Here is a 22,537-nt window from a genome sequence, read left to right as displayed (position 1 = left end):
AATGCAATATTAACTTTATATGCAAAAAGATACTGGGAAGAAACATGACAAACAGTTAACATATATTATTTCTAGGAAAATTTCTTCTTTATATTACCTGCATTTCCAAAGTTTCCACAATTACCACATTACCACATCTTACTTTTTAATCATAAAAAATATTTTGTAAAATGAAATTACATGCTTTAACTTATGTCTGTTTTTTTTCCCATAGTTCCCTAATACAAGTTGCTATGGAGGGCCGCAAGAGTTCCATCCCTAGATAAAAATAAGCGTTAAGTTCTAGAAACAACATACTAAGGCCTGGCTTTGGTTGTATAACCTCGAAACAGACACCTCAAACTTTAGACCTTCAAGTCTCTCATAAAGTAAACCTAAAAATTGATAAGCATTTCTCATTGCTAAGGACAATTTTTCTTACTGCCACCTAGTGGCAAACAGTCTAAAGACAAAACTGTTAAAAGATTTTACAGGCACTGGCCCTTGGACAAAAATTAATTCCTATTAATAAAATAGAATAATTGATTGTTTCAAAATGCTGACAAAGCAGTCTTAGAGATCTACTCCAACCTCATCATTTTACTGATGGGGAACTTGACTTCTCAATACAAATCATTATCTACAAAAAGATGTGGATGAAAATGAACAGACTGATTTGAAGGGGATGAAGAAAATGTGCAAATGCATCACCCTGACTTGTGATCTAAAATCCTTCCAGGGTAGAAAGTGCAGGAACCAACACAGCTGTGCATAGAACATTTTAAGCCCAATGTTGATTCACGTAGAAGTTTGAAGAACTCTGCTAATGTTTGAAAAGCCATTTAAAAATGCTTATACCATGAAAGTGAACTTTCAAGGAGAAAAGTTTTAAATAAATCAGGGGAAAATCCATTTCCCTTGTTTTCAGGTGTTCTTTTTCATCCTAGCTTCACTGTATCTGCTCCGTCTTGTAACAGGCAGCACATTCACAGGCGGGTTAGGAAAGTTGGAGCAGTGAGGCTGTGGTTTGGCGCACGGTGTGGGTATGAAAGAAGGGCTGTGGTTTTTGCTCAGGCAAAGGGTTAGGAGAGCCAAATTGTGGTCAATATTCTTGAACTGAGACAGAGTACATATTTTATACCTCTCCAAACAATTTCTTCATCCGATCATTAAAGTCTTTTAGAATTTCCACCACCTTGGTCTCTATCTCCTTCTACATTATATAAATAAAAGCTTTCGTTTAAGGACCCCTTATTCAGACAAACATATATTGAGTGTGATCCATATTCAAGCCACTCTACTGGGCTTATGGGGATGAGGAGCCCCCTACAGTCTGACGAAGGGAGATAGGGATGGAAAGAAACATCCATAATATAAGACAGAATGCTAGACTGTAAGTGCTATAGTGGGGGGTGGTTAGACCATCACTGTGGGGACGGAGGAGGTAATGATTAATTCCAACTGCAGGGCTCCCAAAGATGATGACTTCTTTTTTTTCCCTTGGAAAATGAAAATACTACTACTACTATATAAAACTGTGGACAGATTAAGCAAATACATTTGAAATAGACTTCAGGAAGCAGACAGTTCTCAACAGATATTAGTTATCTTCATGTTAGAGATGATGCCTTCTGAGAGGATTCTGACAGCCGAGGAAGGAGAGGAAGAGGGAGGGGAAGGAGGCATAGGAAGGAGAGAGAAGAGAAGGTGTGTAATGTTGGCTGGGATGGACAGAGAAAAATGACTAGAGGGATGAGAGAAGGGCAGTGGAAAGGGGGCCACAGTGGTTGGGCAAAGACATGGGAAATGCTCCTGTCACCCCTACTGCTCCAAGCCTTTCCTGGACTCCTAAGTGCAGCCTTCCTCCACAGGGCCTCAGCCCACCTGCTCAAACTTACTTTTCCCAACCTTTCTCTTTGATCCCTATGATTTGGTAACATCAGACTCTCTGCTGGTCACCAAATCCACCCAGGCCTTTCCCATCGCCATACCATTTCTTTCTCCTGAGAAACCTAACAATCCTCACCCATTGCTAGCTGCCAAAGTTACACCTATCTTTGAAAATCCACCTTTCTCCAAGATTCCTGCTCCAGGAATAGACTAGATCATATTCTTCTGAAATCTCCATGGTGTCCTGTTTGTATTTCTCTCACAATGCCTCCCAAGTTCTCCCTTGCACTGTAGTTATGAATTTCCTCAGCCTACTCAGTAGCGCACAGGCTCTCTAAGGAAGGGACTGTCTTACTGGTCCTTATGTTCCTTACAGCAACTGTTAACTAGCCCTCTGCATTTCACATACTAGGTGTTCGATAAACACTAGCTGAATCAAACTCAGTAGAATGGACTGCTCATTTATAGTCACTGAACAGTAAAATTACTGCAGGCTTCCTTTGTGGCCTCATTACAGCAGAAAATGACAGTTTCCTTTTCACAATTTACTTTCCTGAGTTTCAATCCACAGAATACTAGACAAAACATGACATTGCTAAGTACTTCTACTTCAAAAAGGTTTACTTAATTTGGTGACACTGACTGGAATCCGGCACACTGGTGTGGATGTAATTTCTTCGAATAATACTCTGCTTTGGTGCTCCTCAGCCTGTGGCAAACTATGAGCACGTCAGAGCATGAGAGCACCCAGAGGGACGAGGGAAGCAGTGGCAAGGACCATCTTTGCTGAAAGGGGCCCTGGAAAATGACAAAATAGTCTCCGCTATTCTTAAACAAAAATTATAACGCATATTTACACATTGAAAAACATTTTTTCCTGCAAACCTAAGTAAGAAAACAAAGCTTTTGCTAGTTCAATCGAATTTATTCAATTATTTTTGGCCCCAAAATTTGATCCCCGAGGTACAGCACAACACGGTTGTTCTTCCCTTTTCTCAAGCCCGCACAGAAGCACCTGGTGTATTCAGCCCTCGGCCAGCAGAAGTGCTGCCATTCTGAAGGCCTGGCAGGCTCTCTTACTATATAAAATATCTGCACGCAAACACTGCATTAGTCACTTCCTTTTTTATGTTCCCATGATATTTTATGTAAACATCTAGTAAAACATTTATATTATTACCCTGAATTGTTTGTTTACTTGAGCAATATTAAAATTCCCAAATTAATTAAATCACTGGCAAGCGATTCGTATTTTCCTAAATTAGATACCATAGTGAAAACTGTCTAACTTTCTTAATAACACAACTTTAAATTATGATTTCCCACTGGCAACAAAGACAATCTAGAAACCAGACCACGTATAAGCATCAACTAAATACATTACTTCACTGAAAAAAACGAGAAGTTGCCCTCTACAGAGTGCTAGGATTGGACCAGAAATGCTCTGTGCATAGCACTATACGACAAAGTGACAAAGAAGATAAGCGTTACAAAACTTAAAAAAACCCACATATTAAAGACCTGCATAAATGGAAAAATACACTATGGACGTAGCAACAAAAATTCAATGTCATAAAGATGTCAATTTTCTGTCACAGACTCAAGGCAGTACCACCACCAACACTAAATATGTTTTTTTGGTGGAACCTCAGAAGCTTTTCTAAAACTAACATAGGAAAGCAAGGGGCCGAGCACAACACACGCTAAGAGAAAGAAGGAAATTACGGGAGTAAACATACAGCGTGAATCCCTGTCTGTGAAGCTCAAAACCAGTCACACCAAACGAGACGTTGATCAGGGATACATGCACAAGGGGCAGAATTACATAGTCCTCAAATGCCTTCTGGATAAAGTTCTAGGAGACAAAGTGGAATAAATCAAATTAAAGATTTCATGCCATCACAGTAGTTACTCTGTTCCTGTCAGTCTGAAGCACTCATAATTCTGAGACTTCTCAGGAAGGAAATATCATTACTGTGATGTAGTTTTACTTCTAATTCTTCTAAAACATGAAATCTTTAATACCTGAAATTATAAGGAAGACTGCTTTCATATTATGAAACAGAATGCATACCCATTGCTGGTGACAAACCTGTAAAAGAAACAAGACAAAAATTGCTTGAAAAGTTATTTCGAACTCTGTGAGTTAAAATTTTTTTAAGCTTCCATATACTTGTTATTTCTATAAATTAAGAATTAAAAGATAGTTCAACCTGTAACTGACACAACTGATACTAGAATAATCTACGATTCAAATCGAGAACAAATGAGTCCTAAATTAAAGGTATGGCTTTATTTCTAATGCACTTTTTCTAAAAATCAGACATGTCTAAAGTAGTTTAAAATCATTTTGAGTTAAAAAAACCCTCATTATTTTCATTACAAACATTTGTGATAATGTGTCTTTTAACAAAGTAATAATGAATGGTTAGAATTTTTAAGGAATAAAAACAGGCTAAGCTTAGGATTTGTACATTATTTCCTTCAAACACAAAATGGCACTCTAATAAATTAAGGTAAACAATGCCACAGAAAACAAACAGCACCCAGTTCCTAACCTGGAATCCAACGACCTGTTTCCAACAGTTAACGGTCTTGCTTATTAGTCGCATTAGGGCATCATAGGTTCAAACTAATAAATCTGCAATTACAAGAGTTCCTTTTATTTCGATCCAATATTTACACTGTTAAACGACTTCCAATTTTACAGAGTCTATATATATATATCTTCTTAACCATAGTGGACAAGGTTTAATTCAGCGAAAATTTACTACCAAAGGAAAACTAACCATATAAAATATGCGTTGAGAAACACTTTTCCCCATTACACAGTTGGGAAGCAAAATTCAGTAAGTAGTCATTGATTATTCTGCCTCTTTCATAAACCGCATTCTGAGATGGATAAATTTCAAATATGATTGCAAATCAGGGACAAGGGTAGAGTATATAAAAGGTTTTCTCCCCTCTCAGAAAACCTGAAAGCCCACCATTTAAAACAAATGGATTTACTACTCCGCACTCTTTTAAGTAAAGGTTAATCCTGAAAAACTATGTGTTGATCAATATCCTTCATGGGGCTGCTGAAAGACCCTTAAGACGAGTAGGTTTTCTCAATTTTGGCATTATTGACATTTTTAGGCCTGATAATCTTTGCTATGGGGGGGGGTAGGAGAGCGTGGGGTGGGGGGTGGTTCTGTCCTGGGCATTTCTGGCCTCTATCTAATAGATACCAAGAGCAACTTCCTTTCCAGCTGTGATAACCAAAACTGTCTCCAGACTTTGCCAAATCCCCTCAAGGGCAAAACAGTCCTGGCTAAGAAACTCTGGTTACACACAAACAGCTGGCCCTCCATATCCATGGGCGCTGCGTCTGCAGATTCAACCAAGTGTGGACCAAAAACAGTCACGAAAAAAAATTCCAGAAAGTTTCAAAAAGCAGAAGTTGAATCTGTGGTGTACAGGCAGCTAATTACATAGCATTTACATTGTATTAGGTATTATAAGCAATCTAGAGGTGATTTAAAACATACAGGAGGATATGTGTATATTATATGCAAATACTACACCCTTTTCATATAAAGAACTTGCACATTTGAGGGTTTTGGGTATCCTGGGACTGAGAGGGTGGGGGTGGGGTGTGTGGTGTTGGGGGTCCTGGAAGCAATTCCCCCAGGATAGTGAGGGATGACTGTCTGCTTTTTAAAATCAGTTTGAATTATAGTTTTTGAATATTCCTTTGTCTCTGGTATAAAGATGAATACTGGCAATATAAAGGAGACTTTGTGACTGATTCGGAAATAACTCCAGGAGTTAGTATTGTGTGAAGAAAGTAAGCTGCAGAAAAATACATTCAGTATATTCCATTTATGTGAAAAGAAACAGAAAACAAATTAATGCATTTTCATCTATAAATGTAAAGATGACTAGAATGATCTACAGTCAATTGACATGAGAGATTACTTCTGTGGAGGGATATAAGGTTGGGGAAGGCTACTATGTTTGGATTATTTGGTTTTCTTATGAGACTATATTAACGAATTATTTGTGTAATTCAAGAAATAAGGGAAAGAAAAAAAAAAGGCCATGGGACGGTAAAGTGAAACAGATGGTGATTTATTTGAGTCCCAGCTACATGACCTTGGGGTAATTAGGTTAGGTCTCCTCGGTTCCTTCTTCTATAAAATGTAGGCTATAAACTGTAGGTTATAAACTGACTTCATAGATTCGTTATAAAATTAAGTGAGGTAACTTCTTGAGCAGTAGCTAGTGTGGTGTGTCAGCTGGCAGTGCATCCTTGATCATCAGTAGCTGCTCTATTTTAAGTCTCCGTCTGGGTGAGAATGGAACATAATCTGACAGCCAAACAAGCCCTGTTCCTGGGTTCCAAGTACCTTTAATCTTCTCTCTTCGTTTTCATGGTCAAGGTCTGCCTCCCCTCTGGCTCATCATACATGCATGGTCTCACACATATTTACCTAGCAGTGTGGGCATCATCTCCAGGTGTGCCACACCCAAGTCAGAAATGTATGAACAGAGACCCAGGGCGAGCTATACGTGAACACTGGGCTGCCCACCTCAGCGTCTCTCTTGATGACATGTACAGATACCTCAATCTGAATCATCTTGGTTCTTACTACCATGCAGACAGTCCACTGAATCAAAACCTCAGGCGGCGGGCCTAGAATCTGCTTTTCCAGCAGGACCACTACCCTCCTCACTGCACTGTGACCCTGACCCCTAACCACAGCCTGAACACTATGTCCCTAAACACTCCAAATATTTATCTCCTACGCACTGGGGAGAAAATCTAGAGAACAGAGAGAATCCCAGGTCACCCTACCACCTCCCTACCTTTCCTGGAGCTATTGTTTCAAAATCTACGATAGCAGTAGTCCAGACAAGCCTTAGACCGTCCTGTGTAACAAGATCACTTGAGAAGCTGAATTAGAATACTTTCAGTGTGGAAACAGCCCGGGACTGGGAGTCAGACACACTTAGGTTCAACCAGCAGTTCTGCTGCTCAGTAGAAGACATCACTTATTGTCACAAAGCTTCAGTTTCCAAATGATCTTTGAAATGGAGAAAATAATACCACTCAAAGTTAGGAGGACTGAAAGAAACCATGTATGTAAATTACCTGGCTAGAGATCTGGTTCATAGTAAACAAATGTTAATTCTCATGGTTCAGTGCCAGTCTGACCCAGTTCCTCTGAGATAGGCCAATTGTCTAGAAGTTACTCTTGTTAAGAGAGGGAGCGGTCTTTGATACATTCTGTTTGCCTACAAATCACCCACTAACAAGTGTTTGTACCAAACTTAAACATTTTCAGTTTCCCCAAATTAGAGACATGGTCTCCACCTTCTCTTCCTAAGGTCCCTCTTCCAGGGCTCCTAGGAAGGCAGGTGTTGCGTCATTGTGGTCACAGCTTCCGGATGCATGCAAGGTGCTATTTTTCATGCTGTCCTCTCCATAAAAAACTCCCCTTGGCTCTTGCCCCTGCCCCTTACCATGAGATCATACTCAAGCCTACCCACCCCTTCCTCATGCTGTCTTTGCTTCTGGGCAAAGGACATCATCAGGAGGAACCCCAGGTCCCAGACTCTCACAGCTCAGTACCATGTGGGTCAGGGGTTCCTGCGAAGGCAGAAATTCCTACCCAGTGAAAAGCAAAACATGATTTTTCTTTGTACTTACTATTCCTGTCCATATTTTTGAATCTTCGTTGTCAATAAACCTTATATCCCTAAAATTATTGTTACCTGGCAGTTGAAACAATTAAGTATTTGGGTCTGCTTTCTCTATAGACGGTCTTTTTTGTTTCCTACCAATTTCTACTCCCTGCAGTTGCCCATGCTCTCATTTTTTTTTTTAAAGTCCACCTCACATTCCCCAACTAATACTCCTTCCCTGCATGACCTGTGGGCATGATCTTGACTTTTGTTTTAAAGCCTAATCTACCTTAATTCCTTTCTCATTTCACTCTGGATACTCAAAATCATGTTATAATTTTTAAAAATAATATGACAAATAAAAAGGTTATGAATGTTTAAAATCAGATTCAAAAAGAGAATTTCTTTTAATTTAAAACTCAGTGTATGTAATATTTTCATGAAGGTATATTGTGCATTCTGGTAGGCTATTATTTTAAATCCTTTGAACATCAATTAAACGTACCAATTGCTCTCACTTAAAATACAGTAAAAGGTATTCTTACTCCTTTTGCACTTTTACATCCATAGCCAAAACAAATTACTGTAGACAGATTTCTGTACCTTTTCCTTCAAAATCCTGCTTTCAATGTTTTTTTTTCTTTTTAAATTTTGTATGTCCCATTGCAGTTTAAATGAAATGGTCTACAATAAAAACTTAACTGGCCTGGTATTTTTAGAGCCTTTTTTTTTTTTTAACTATGAAATAAACACTCAGAAGTCTGGAGAAATGCAGTGGTTAAGTCTGTAAGCGAGAAGGAAGGCTGCTCATTCATAGAACCACCCAACACCCATTGTTTACATAGCCTATGCCAGGAGCAGGATGCTGACATGACACAATTCACAGAATTTCCAAATACAGCTCCAATCATAACAAAGTCTGCAATTTTTACTTTTGCTTACAGAACCCCTTGCTTGCTCACACATTAGTTCCGGGGTGGGGGTTGGTTTTCTAAAAACCAAAATCAAAAGGCTTTAGAAAATAAGCTTGAACTAAGTAGCAGCATGAATCATTCAAACAATGGCATGGAAACGTAACTATAATCGGGTAATAGAGAAAGACTGTAAGTATAACTGAAACGCACACTACATACACTTACTATAAGCAGGTCACGTGTTTGATAGACACTCTGTCAAGCTTAAATGTCACACCCTCGACCTCCTGCTTGCCCGTCTGCCCCACCCCAACTTTCCCACAGTACCGAGGCACTTGCCTGTAACACCCTGACCCTGGGGATCCAACTCTGTACTTTCTCTTCACCGGTGCGCTCACAGCTGAACTGCTAACATCAGACACCTGAGCCAACGGCTTTGGCTCTGACTTCACGACCACAATCCTTGATGGGCTCGGCGCTGCCTCCCAACCCTCCTATGCTTCCTGAGTCAATCTGCCTGACAACTTCCTGAGTAATTATTTCACGCCCTCTCTCTCACCACACCACTGCCCCTTCCCCACTGAGGACCTTGCCCATATGCAGTTGAAAAAACAGCAACTAGCAAGAACCTCTCATCTCGTCACCAACCAGTTTACCCTCTCACCTACACACATACCCCTGTTTTCTGTCTCCCCTCCTATTCTGAAGGAAGAATGGTCTGCATTCCTGCAAAGTGGAGTTGGCCACCTGGTCTCCGACGCCCCTGACTCCTGTCGTGGCCAGGACTCCACAGCAGGGATGCCTGCTCTCTCTGGCATCATCAGTGGATCGCTCATGTTAGTTTTACAAACATGTTCTGAGATCTCCCTAACTTAAAAAATAAAAATAGCTCTCCTTGCTACTACATCTCCCTCCTCCTCACGGCTGCCCAGTTTTTTGCTCTTCATTTAACAAAGTTTCCTGAGAAAGATGTCTAAACTCGCCATCTCTACTTGCCACCTGGCATTCATGCTTCAGTCTTCTCTAATCTAGCGTCTCTCCTACCAATTCACTCTTCAGAACTCCATGATGCAAACCAATTGATCCACCTCTTCCCCATCCTTGCTCACATGCTCTGCAGTTTCCCAGTGTAGACTCTTCTCCCAAGGCCGATGCCCTGCACACCTCCAGCTCCCACACAGACTGCACGTCATGGTGCTGCGTGGCACACAACCAGGGTGGATACATGCGGCTTCCCTAGCGTCTTAGCTGGTGGCATACTCCACCATTCACGTTTCTCTCCTCATCTTGTCTAATTAGCTGGTACTTTCTCCTCAACCTGACTGTTAAACATTGGAGTACTCAGAGCTCAGTGGTCCCCCAGGAAATCTTACCTAGCTCCATGATTTTAGATACCATCTATTACTGATATCTTCTCTCATAAATAGTTCAGATCCATTTTGGATGTCTGACTGCTGACAACTTTCAAGTTCTACTGGCCCCCTTTCCCCTTCTGTCCCACACCTGGGTAAGCTGATAAAGAAGCTGATAAGGTCTGGGTGCTCCCTCCTGTGGCATCCGGAGGAAGCTCAAACCTTATAAGGCCCAGCTCACACAGGGCAACTCTTGCCCTAAGCCCCATAAAACCTAAACCAGTCTCCTTCCCTGCTCTCTCAAGCCATCACTAGAACAGCAGGGAAACCAGCCCTGCTCTCCCCAGAAGCCCCATTATGTGAGTAATAAACCTTTTCATACCCTCTTGATTTGAGTGTAAGACCATCAGTCTCTGTATCAGATCCAAATTGGGGGGTGGGTGGTAGGAGGTCCATCCTCTCCTGTAGGGTGACTGCAACACATTCCAAAATTCTAGCTCCAGCCCTGCTCCCCTCCTATGCTCCAAATTCATATTTGTAATTGGCTTACTTGGTATCTTTGGATGCGTAATGGAGATCTCAAATCTTACAATCTAAGATTCTAATTTCAACCCCCTCAAACCACTTTTTCATCTTTGTCACCTGAGTAAATGCCATCATCCACAGGGTTCTAAAGTCAACATTTTAGATATTACCTTTGAGGCACCCTTCATTCTCTTTCCCTCAGAGTCCATATTCAGCCCACCAGCAAAGCCTGTTGATTACACCTCAGATGCACTCTGCCCCAGTGTACTTCTCTCCCCTGCCATCACTTCCACTCTGATCCCAGCCACTGTTCCCTCTCACCTAGATGCTGCCACAGGTTCCTACCTGCCTGTCCTCTTTTTATTCTTGCCTCCTCTCCGCAGGTCCACTTTTCATATGGCAGCAAGAAGGAATATCAGAATGTAGATGTCTCACGGGCAAAAAAAAAAATCTGTATGGTGAGGAATTCTGTGAGTTCAGAATACAATAATACTTCGATGAGACTGGTTTCCTATCCAAGAATGGAGAGCCAGGGAACACGACATGAAAATGTGAAGCTCAGTTACCACTGGTGGTTCAGCTGAACATGCAGGACGAGTGCATTTCCTGGAGCTAATATCAGGAGGGGCAGAGAAGACCAAGGAAATCGCTAGGTAGACAGCGCATAATACAGGCTACCGACCTGGCAGCTATCACCCAGACTTGAGAACAAGCAAGTCTCTTCACTCCCCGGTTCCTGCCGTAGATATTTTTTTTTTGAAACTTGACACCCCAGTAATGGGAAATCCAGTAGTGAAACAGAAACGAGACTGGAAATTCAAAGACATATGTCCTGGTTTTCCAACTTGGCTTTCTAAATGTTCCTTGACTTTCAGAGCCTCACCTTTTTCATTTACAAAGTAAAGATATGATATTTTTCACAAGGGGTTGTTAAATGCGATTACGTATGAACAAACTACAAAACAACATCCAAATATGAATTGTGAATATTATCCCCTTTGACATGCCCTTTGAACAAAAAGCACTTTTTATCTGTTTTTTTAATTACTAAAAATTATAGAAGCAACAGATAAAGATTATTACGTAAGTTTAAGAGAAATAAAGCTATACTCATAAGGTAAAGATTCTTGGATCTTGCAGTAATTACAGAATTCTGTTTCTAGCTTATTTTCTCCCCAGATATCAGTCCTTTTCTATAGTTTCATTTCTCACCACACTCCTGGCCTCTGTGTACCCAAAGGTTACCTGTGAGTATGGGAGTAGGCAGAATTCCATTAAACAACCATAAATTAATATATTGCTTAAAATCAATGGAAGACCAAGATCTTCTTGTCAAACAGTTGCTTTACTATAAAAACTTTACCATAATGTATCTATATTCAAAATAAATCAGGGGATGTTTACTGAGCACCTACTTTGTACCTCACTTGGGAGACTCAGTAGAAAATAAGACAGTTTAGGTTGCTGCACTCATGGAGTTTATGCTCCAGGCAGGGAAGGGAATGAACGAATAAAGAAGTAAACAACATAATGACAGTGAGAAGTGCTGTAGAGGAAATAATCAGGATGCTCTGACTAGAAAGAAAAAGGAAGAACAAAGCATGGATTTCCTTTAGATAAGTAAGGGACGGCAACTCTGAAGACTGAGCATGGGACCAAGAGCTTGTGGAAGGAGCAGCATCCCAGGCCAAGTAATCAGCAAGCTCAGATCAAATGCAACAAAGAAGTGCTGCTGCTGGAACTCCAAAACCCCAGTGTGGCTGCCGAGCGAAAGGGGGAATGGCGTCAGATGAGGATGGAGATGAAACAGGGTTCCAAACGTGCAGCGTCTTCTAGGCTGTGGTAACAGGGACAACGGATGGTATTTCCAGAGCAACAGAATGACACTAGAGGGTACTCAGTAGAAATGTAACTTGTTTTGATATTTTTAAAGGTGCTAAGTTTGAACTTTACCTTGTAGATAGTGAGGAATAACGAAAATGAGGAGGGCAGGGCATGAGCTGTGCTTTACAAAGACTGGGTTGGCAACACTGTACAAGATAGACTGGAAGAAGAGGAAGATACTGGAGGCTGACAGACTAAAAGCCCACTATTATGTAAAGTCATAATGTAATAAGTGCCTGAATTGCAGCGAGAGCAAAGAAATGAAAGGGAAGGATGAAAGGGAGATACACTACCCAGGTGGAATGGATGGGATTTGGTTCAACTGGGGCAAAAGAGGAGTCAGGATTGTGGAGGGAGTTTTCAACCCAATAGTGCTGCCATAAGGAAGACACACCAAGTATAAAGGCACAGTGTGGCAAAGTGAAGACAACGTGTTCAGTTTTGGCCAAGACATCACCTTCTTCTCATTCTGCAGTTACCACTTTGCTACCTTACTGTGTTATTCTGGTCCAGCATTCCAGTATTTTTCATCCAATGCTGGGCACCAGTGTCATTAGGGATCCCAAGCCACACGCTAACCCTACAGAAGAACACGGAGGTAATTTTCTTTTTAATTCCACTGGTGATTCTGATGTGCGGCCAGGGCTGAAACTTACAGCTCAGGTGGAGTTCAAAAAAAAAAAATCTTTTATTAGACATGGCCAGGCAGAAGGGACCACTGGAGTTCCCAGAGGGACCCCGGCCTCCAGTAGGATGAAGGGGAGAGGCTAAAGGGTTAAAAGTGCCGAGCCTGGGCCTGTGGGCTCAGGTTGGGCCCAGTGAGTCCTCAAACGTGCTGAGGAGGATTGATTTCTCGCATTCTTCAGTGTAGGATTATTTTGGTCATTTTCTTTCTGCTTGAAGAAAGCTTTTAGAATTTCCTCTAGTGTGGTTTCCTGCTGATAAACTCTCTCACTTTTAATCTATCTTAAAATGTCTCATTCTTGAAAGAATGAGTCTTTTTTTCCTCCTAGTGTTTGAAGATACCATTACACTGTCTTCTGATTTTCATCATTCCTATGAGAAGTCAACTGCCGTCTAATTGTCAATGCTGGTACGAGAATGACTCAAGTAAGGTACTTGCCTTGGATGCAAAACTGTATTCACGGTCACATCCCTACCAGAAATGAGAGTGATCCAGCTCCTCCATGTCCTCACCAGCATTTGGAGCTACATTTTTTATTTGGGCCAAGGATGGGTATGTAGTGATATCTCATTGTCATTTTATCTTTTGTACTCCCTGATGGCTAATGAGATTGAACATCTTTTCTTGTGCTTATTTGCCGTCTGTACGTATTTTTGGTGAAATGTTTGCTCGTGTCTTTTGCCCACTTTCCAACTGGACTGTTCGTGTTTTTACTGTTGAGTTCTGAGATTTTATACAGTCCTGATGCTAGTCCTTTGTCAGATAAGTGGTTTGTAAATATTTTCCTCCAGTCTGTAGCAAGTCTTTTCATTTTCATGTGGGCCTTAACAAAACAAAAGCTTATAATTTTGATGAGGTCCACATGACCTTCTTTTTTCTTTATGTACTATGCTTTTGGTATCAAGCCTAAAAATTCTTTGCCTAGCTTTAGGTTCTAAAGATTTCCTATATTTTCCCCCAGTTTATAGCTTTACATTTTATATTTAATTCCCTGATCCATTTCAGTTATATTCTGTATCAGTTATGAGGTTTAGATAGATGTCCAATTGCACCATTTACTGAAATTCCTCCACTGAATTACTTCTGTACTTTTGTCAAAATCAGTTGAGCATACTTATCTGGGTCTCCTTCTAGGGTCTCTACTCTGTTCCATTCATCTGTGTGTCCATGCCTCTGCCAAAGTCACCCCATCTAATCTCACGGTAAGCCTTAATATTGAATAGAATGAATTCCTCCCATTTTATTCTTTTTTGGTAAGATCATTACAACTCTTCTAGGGCCTGTGCACCACAGGGCAGGGCCTGGGTCAGGGTGGCTGTTTCACTTTCATAGAAGAGCAGCAAGTTCAATGAAGCACCTTCATCTGACAAATGGGTTGGTTCCAGGCAAATTCCTTTCAGATCTCATCTCATCTACAATAGTGATACCTGCCCTGTGATATCATGAGGTGGTTGTGAGAATTAAGTGAGGTAACATACGGATTTGCCTTGAAACCTACAAAACAGAATCAAGTCTGAAGTATTAATGCAGTTTTTATTTTCCTTAGAAATTCATTATTCCTTGAATAACTGACACGTACATAAGCAGATCACATATAAATGGCACATCATTTTTTTTCTTGAAAAATATAACCACCTATGGAATAAAAGGCACCTATTTTAACTTCAAGATATTTGTTTGAACTAGGAATAAGCCTTTTTCAAACATGAACATAGTCAAGTGTTCTTTTAGATTCAGACAATAAAACATAGTCTCTAGAACAAGTCAACTAAGATTATGCTGGACGGTAAACTGAAACACATCTCCCAACAAGAAAGCAAACCCACACAATACAATCTGGCACTAAGCAATATAAAATAAAAATACAGTTAACAAAAGAGAGATCATTTTTGAAAGCTTTCAACAATGTAGTATTAAACAGTTTAGAATAATTTGATTTGCTTTCTTATTAAGCAATTGGCAGATGTTAATTCTGCTAAAGCTTTTTTTTTTTTTAACACAAATACAAAAAGAAAAAGGCTACACACAACACACACACATACCCCCTCGCACTGCTAGTCTCTCATCAATTCCAGCTGAGTTAACCTCTGTGAATCTAGCACAGGAAAAATAAACTGTGCTGCTGCTGTGGCTAAGGCCACACAACTTTTTAATGGGCCTGATCCAAGATTTAAAGTTCCATTTGGAAGTCACTAACAAAACCTTTGGAAATGTTAAGAGAAAAAAAAAAAAAAAAGCCAAAGAACTGAAGCCCTGGCAAGGCCTGACGCCTCTGCTTATCCACACTCATGAAAATAATCACAGGCCCAGTCCAGTTCTCTCATTCCCTCTGCGTTTTCTTCAAAGAAATCCACAAACAAAATTGCTGCTGTTTTTTTTTTCAGTGAAAAAATAAAAGGATGAAAAAATGCAGACAGATTCTACATAAATGATATGTGGAAAAAAACCATTTATGCCACCACATAACAAGAACTACAATAGTTCTTAACTAATCCACAATGAAATCTGTTGGTTTAGCACCTAGTGATTTAAATTTGTTCCTTTGTGCGTAAGAAACACCACACTCTCGTACTAGCCAAGACACAGAAGGCCACCTACTTAGACAGTAGGAGAGATTCATTTTTAAATGATAGGTAATAGCAGATTCAAAAGGTTTCCAAGTTTAAAAAAGACTTCCAGAACCCAAGTCCTTTAATATACTCCAAACCTCATATTAGGATATTGCATTACTTTCTATAATAAGATATACACCTACATTTTGCTTACTTAAAGAAAGCATTTGCAGCTGTACCCACGTAATACAGAAGGCAGATGGTTCTCAACTACTATAATCTTAGAAGAAAACTGAAAAAATCAATTAAGTATGTACTTGGTAAAACTAAACAAACAGCATAATAAGCTCATTATCATGCAAATCACCTACAATGCCAAATATACAACACTGCTGTGTTAAGCTCAGAAGAGGAAAACTACCTCCCCTCCATGTGACTGGAAACTGTAGGGAAGACTTCGGAGGTGCTGCTGGACATGAGGAGGACTGGGGAAACTCCCAGCGGAGGTCAGAGGACCGGGTGTGAAAGAAGAGAAAGAGCCAGCTCTCCCAGCACGAGTCAGAAGGTAGACAACTTCCTACATAGATCAGTGAATCAATCCAGCCATAAGATGCCAAGGAATACTCTTTTTTCTGGAGATACTTAGAATATACGCAATCACTTGTTCTGAAGATTTAAGATAATTCCAAATAGAGGCAAAGGAACTGGATCAGATCTTACATGACTCCATTTCCAGCACAGGAGTTTGCCCCTTTCAAGTCAGAGGTAACCATATTCTAAAAGGTTAGTTACAAAGCAAGATAAACTAAAAATAGAAGATTTAAGGTAAGAATAAAGGCAAAGGCATGGTTTTTTTTTTTTGCCAGTTTCTTCTTCATCATCCCCAAATTAGAAATCAATTGAAAAATAAAAAATATTAGTAACTGACACAAATGTGGTTAGAAACATCCCAAGTACACATAAGAACAAGGTGTCCTATGTGTAATAAAATTGCTGTGGATTCTGATTGCCAAGAAGTCATACGTGAAAGATAGCAATCTACAATGTTTGTTAAAAGTCAAGTAATAAAATGCAGATTGGTGCAGATTATGTCAAAGTACAAAGAGTATCAGTTAAATAAGTAAAAGGGATCATAACTACATAAACTATGGCTTCTTCTTAAATTTACAAGAGGACACTGGTAGCTTTGCTTTACAGCTACTTCATTTATAAAAATGAAACATCATGAAAACATACTGAAAATGTAAAGGAGACAGTCAAAACCTCAGGCCTGTGGGCTAATTTCATACATGTTGTAGGCTCACTTGGATCACACTATCAGAGAAGCCGGTGGAAGACTGATTTGAGAACCACTGAGACAGTCCCAGTATCTACAGTAGTTCTTAAGTTTTCTGGTTTTAGGGCCCCAAAGAGATTTTGTTTATATATGTCTTATATATCAATATTTACTATACTAATAAGTCTCATAAAATTTACAATATTATCTATTAACTTGTTAGAGATAATAATAAACCCTTTGTGTGTTAACAGAAATCATTTATGAAAAAAACTGTATTTTCCAAAATAAAAAAATTTTGAGTTAGAGTGGCATGGTTTTTACTTTTTTTTTTTTTGCAAATCTTTTTAATGCTTTGCTTAATAGAAGGCAACTGTGTTCTCATAACTGTTGCTGTACTCAATTTGCTGTGATAATGTTGCTTTGGTTCAATTTATGAAAAAAATCCAGCATCACAAAGATACACAGTTGGGAAATGAAGGACCTGGCAGGCCTCTTGAAAGGGTCTTAGAGACCCCAGTGTCCTTGAACCACACGTGAGAGCTGGTAATTAATAACACAAAACATAAGGATGAATATTTACACTTAGGCTGGAGTGAGGGGAATACAGGACTGTTACTACTACTAGAAGCACATAAATACCACATTGGCATATGCTAATGTGCTCTTTAAAAACCAAAGGCCAGGAAAGGAAATTAATTTTAAGAATAGTAATCTAAATTCATGTAACATACTTGTGCTTTCATTTCATTCAAGAAACCACAAAAAAATAATATACAGAATATTCAGTCTTCCAGTCTTCCCATTACTTATCTCTTGTATTGCTAGATAATTTTTTATGAAGAAGTTCAAGGGGCTACATCTAAATAAACCCATATATCTCCATTATCAGGGCAAAAGCATAATTATGGATTGGTAGGGAAATGTTCTGAAAGCAGGACTGTGACTAGAAGCCTGCTGAGCCTCCACTGGGTCTCAGGCAGCCCTCTCTGCAGGAACCACAAAAGGAGCCTGAAAAGAGGCATTAAAGACTCTAAGCACATTCTGGGCCCTGTCAGGAAGCTTCAGGAAAGGGGGATGGAACACTCAGCCATAAGTCTGTATTAACCAGTATTATTAAATTAAATAATGTCAGCATCCTTGCTTTTGATATTGTTACCAACCTCCAAGTGGTAATTTCTAAAACCAAAACCAACCTGCCTCACCCCTACTCCATTTAAACTTAAATGTAATCCTTCAATTTATAGATGAAAGACAATTCCGAAAGAAAGTTAAATTCAGCATCCTTAACTTGTCCCAGTTGCACCCAGACTCTTAAGTTCCAACCCCCTCTGCCAGAGGGTCCCACATCAAACACACGATGGCTCCCCATAAACAGACTGTAATGTACCATAGAACAAAGTGTGCCCAAAATAGCTTCAAAATACCAAAGGGGATTAGCCAGCAATTTTTTTTTTCTCTTAAATTAAGCTGTTGTGATCTAAAGCTTGGCAAGTAGCATTAGAACAGAGAATTAGATTAGCTTTATCATAAATGAAAATGACTAAAGTATTCTTTAAATGCTTTCATGAAGAATAATAAAATTCTCTAAAAATCTATGTAGAGCACTGGATTTTTTTTTATAGGTATGACTTTAAAAAGACCTTATTTCTTCTAAAACATATAATCATCCTACTTCCTCTTTAAGCTGGTTTTGACAATGTCATTATAAATTATAATTGTAGGCAATTCATTAATAATCAGTTTATGGGAAAAAACTACAGTTTAATGTGACTTTATTAGTGATTATATTTGATGATACACAAGCCTGCAAATTATTTTCTTCCTTTTACACACCTTCTTTATATTATGTGTGCTAATATAAAATATCAACTAAAATGTCATGTCTTATTTTAAAAAGTTGATGACTAGAAACAATCTGATTATAATTTTAAGCAATAAGTCAGTATACCTCTCAGGAAATCGACAGGGTTGAGAGGAGGTCAGGGCACATATTTATAACACTGACTGCTCTGTTATCAACATATCCATATTTTCCAAGTCTTTTAAAAATCATTCTTTCAGAGAGAAAATGCTAAAGCTTCAGATAATACATTACCATTTATACACATTTATCATATAAAATAAATATAAATATAAAATAACTCCTCCCTAGAGAAACTGTCCAAGAGATTTCATAAACTCCATAATTTTCATGAATGGACAAAGAGTAGCGACTGTGCATTTCCATCACTTGCTCCTTTCATCAATATTCATAAACGTTAAGGACTAGGACAACAAAAACTTATAGAAAGGGTTTAAAATAGATTACCAAGGAACAAAATAGGCTAGCAAGGACAGTATTTTTGAATGAGGAAGAAAACTCTTTGCAAATGATTCAAATTTTCTTTCAGTCAAACAACACCAATGGAAACAAAGGACAAAAGTTGGATGTTCGGAAAAATGAAATAAGAAAATAAACTGATTAAATTCAGCTTTCCAGGGCTTACGACAAGAAGTTGCTAACTTGTGATTACAACATCATAGTGATCAGTTTCAACTTGTGTGCTGAAATAGAACTTTGAAGTGTTAGACATGTTTTGTTGTGGAAAAAAAAAAAGGCTGGACAAAGAAAGCAAAAGCATACGCAATAAGGCTTCATCTGATAAAAGCAAACAATCAAAGCAACAAAATTTAGAGGAGGAGGCTGGAGGAGAGAAAGTGGAAAAGCAACCTAAAAGAAATGGAAATCCTGAAAAGCATGTGGAATGCTATTTACTTGTGCTCTGCTTCGCAACCCCTCTCGCAAGGGGATTGGACTGTGCCTGAAACGTCCGAGGACCGTGACCACCCACACGATGGGAAGCCCCGTGATTAAAGAGACTGTACTCCAGTATCTGCCAGAGCAGACTGGGCCATGTTGTAATTATTAAATTTGCAGTCCTTCTGTAATCTGTTGCATGTGTTGTGGCAAGTCCCCTACATTGTCTAACAAGAAAACCACGGAACATGCATAGTAAGTTATTTTTAATGTGCACAAATGGCTAGAAAACTGGATACTTTTAATATTACACTTTCAACTTCCACAAAATGGCTTAACTTACCATGCATCTAACGCTACAATGAAAACAGATATGCCACTCCAAATTCCCTTCAATCTTCTTAAGGAAGATGTATGGCCCAAGTTAAACCGTTTAATAAGTAGCTAGGGTGTAGGTTAAACATATACCAAGGAACAATTCATCCTTGCGTCTGTCCAGGGATTAAATACACAGGAGAATACTAAGGAATACAGCAGTTGTAAAATCCTGCAGGTCTATTTACTCCCAAACTTCTGTTTTCTATAAAAAAATTTGCTTCCATTCTAATTTTTCCCCTCACAGTACCATAACATTAAAGACATACTTTTCAAGGAGCATCATCCCAGGTAGTACAAAAATGTCAGTCAGAACTCCCACAGCAGGCATTCAAAAAAGGATGTGAACTAAATGGGTGGGAGTGCTACCAAATCCTGGCTCGACAACTTCCCCCAACCCTACCCTCCCACCTCACTGCAGAAACTGTCACCCGACATCGCAGGCTTTCCCTGTAAGAGCCAGGATAATATAACGTTTGGGGGTCTGGAGTTTTTTTTAAGTCTTTTTTAAAAAGAACATGGCAGCTCAACCAGAAGTTGCTGGCAGGCCCAGCCCAAAGGCAGGTGAGGAAGACCTCCAAACTTCCACCTACACCCATCACTTCAGAGACCCTGCCTTGGGAGAGGTGCATGAGCGAGCTCACACAGACAGTTGGCCATGGCTTTTATCACTAAATAGGAAAGAAACCAAAAGAATAAAAGGAAACAAAATAAGAATTCTTAAAAAGATCCTTTATATAAGCATAAAATCAAAACAACCAAAAAAATTGTGACCCATCTCTGTAACGCTCCTGCCGAGATGAACCTTTCATCTGGAGGACAGATGACAGACTCGTTTTCCTCTTCCCAACGATCAAAGTCCTTGAAGATTATTTGCATAGGTGAAGCAAGGAATGAGGCCCCTTCTTCCCCAAACGTACCTCACAAAGCCACAAAGTCCCCCAAACCACAAGACCAAGACTGAGAAAACCAATTCTGAACTGTGCTAGCCCCCAGGAGACAACGTCTCCCATCCCTCCCCTGGATGCATGCTCCCGTGAACGGCGGATGGTGCCACTACGCAGTACAGGGCAGAGGGAAGGACAACCCCAAATCTCTTCTCTCACACCGTCTTCCCAGACCCACTCCAACCTGTCTCATTCTGTATATACTCTACCTGTGGCAAAATGCTACCAAAGATTAAAAATGATACAAAGCTGTGTGAGCATGAACTGAACTTACAAACATAAAGCAGTTTGTTTAGAGGCTTAATTTAACTTAAAATGTACTGTTCCAAGATAGGGGAAAACAAAAGATAAATATATATATTTAAGTTTTTAAAGTTATTTATTGGGCGGGGGCGGGGTATAGCTCAAGCAGTAGACTGCATGCTTAGCATGCACAAGGTCCTGGGTTCAATCCCCAGTACTTCCTCTAAAAATAAATAAATAAATAAACCTAATTACCTCCCCCTACCAAAAAAAAAAAAAAGTTCTGTATTTAAATTAAAGGCCTCAGATTGTTTGAGAGCTTCTTTTTGATGTTTATTTAAAAATTTTACTAATACAGATTAGACCATGTTTATGATTATGACACAAATGGCTCTGACTGCAGTATTTTGGTCTGCCTCTTAATCTCCATCTTCTAACAAACTTTTTAGGGAGGAGGCAAGGGATTTAGGGAGGAGGCAAAAGACAGGAAAGTGAAAACTCTTTAAATGACTTCTGCTGATCCACAAGACTTCTAAGAGAAAGGTCACCCACGTCTATCCTTTACTAGCTCACTGCCATCTTACATGGAGGCTGTTTCCTTTTCTTTTTATAAATCGGATACATTTGAAGTTAAGGAGTTTTCAATAGAGCCAGGAGTCTTGGGCCCATAAAGGTACAGTGCCTGACCTAGTTAGCTTAAACAGGAAATGGGGATTACAGCCTGTGTAATGCGTATTTGCAATATCTAATTTATATACATTATACAGAATACACTAAAATTCATACAAATCTTCTGAATTTTAAAGTGCCTGATATATGGACACACAGGTAAAAGGATTAAAGTGGATTATGAGTTTTTAGGTGCCCTCTTGTATTACATATTGGCTTCAGTATAAATTGTAACAAAAGTAACACCTGCAACAAAAATTTGCAAATTGTTCATTTTTTAAAGTCCTTCCAAAAAACCCTGTCCAAATTTGGAGGTGGGTGATGGCATTGATATTAGTTCCACTGATAAGAAAGCCGCTAAGCTGCCCATGTGACCGGTCTGTGAACACCAAGTTTATGGGTAGGTGTGCACATGCACACACAAACGTCCTATTCTCTGTAAATTGTAAATATGTTGCTTTACATGACAAAAGAGAATTACAGTTGCAGATGGTATTTAAGTTGCTAATCAGCTGACTTTAAAAAGGGGATATTATCCTAGGCTCAGTTCAATCTTAAGGGGCCTTAAACGTAGAAACAGGCAGGAGAGGAAGAACCAGAGAGATGGCAGTCTGAGAAGGATGTGTTGGCTCTGAGGGTGGAGGAAGGGGCCACAAGCCAAGGAATGTGGAGAGGCCTCTAGAAGCTGGAGAAGGCAAGGAAATGTATCCTCCCCTAGAGTCTCCAAAAGGAATGCAGCTCTGTCAAAATCCATTTAGCCCAGTGAGACCCGTCTGGACTTCTGACTTCCAGAATGGCAAGACAAAAATGTATTGCTTAAGCTACTAAATCTGCGG

At 39.5% G+C, this 22,537-nt stretch overlaps 1 protein-coding gene across 5 annotated transcripts in view; it reads right to left on the bottom strand.

The window, feature by feature from the left end:
* The window catches only part of FANCC (FA complementation group C), a 183,718-nt gene that overhangs the window by 66,445 nt on the left and 94,736 nt on the right, over positions 1–22,537 (bottom strand). The gene's annotated exons all lie outside the window — the stretch shown is intronic.

The sequence above is a fragment of the Vicugna pacos genome, chromosome 4 (genome assembly GCF_048564905.1).
Source record: "Vicugna pacos chromosome 4, VicPac4, whole genome shotgun sequence".
Classification (NCBI taxonomy): Eukaryota; Metazoa; Chordata; class Mammalia; order Artiodactyla; family Camelidae; genus Vicugna; species Vicugna pacos.
The sequence above is the reverse complement of the archived record's forward strand: the minus strand, read 5'-3'. Positions and strand labels throughout refer to the sequence as shown.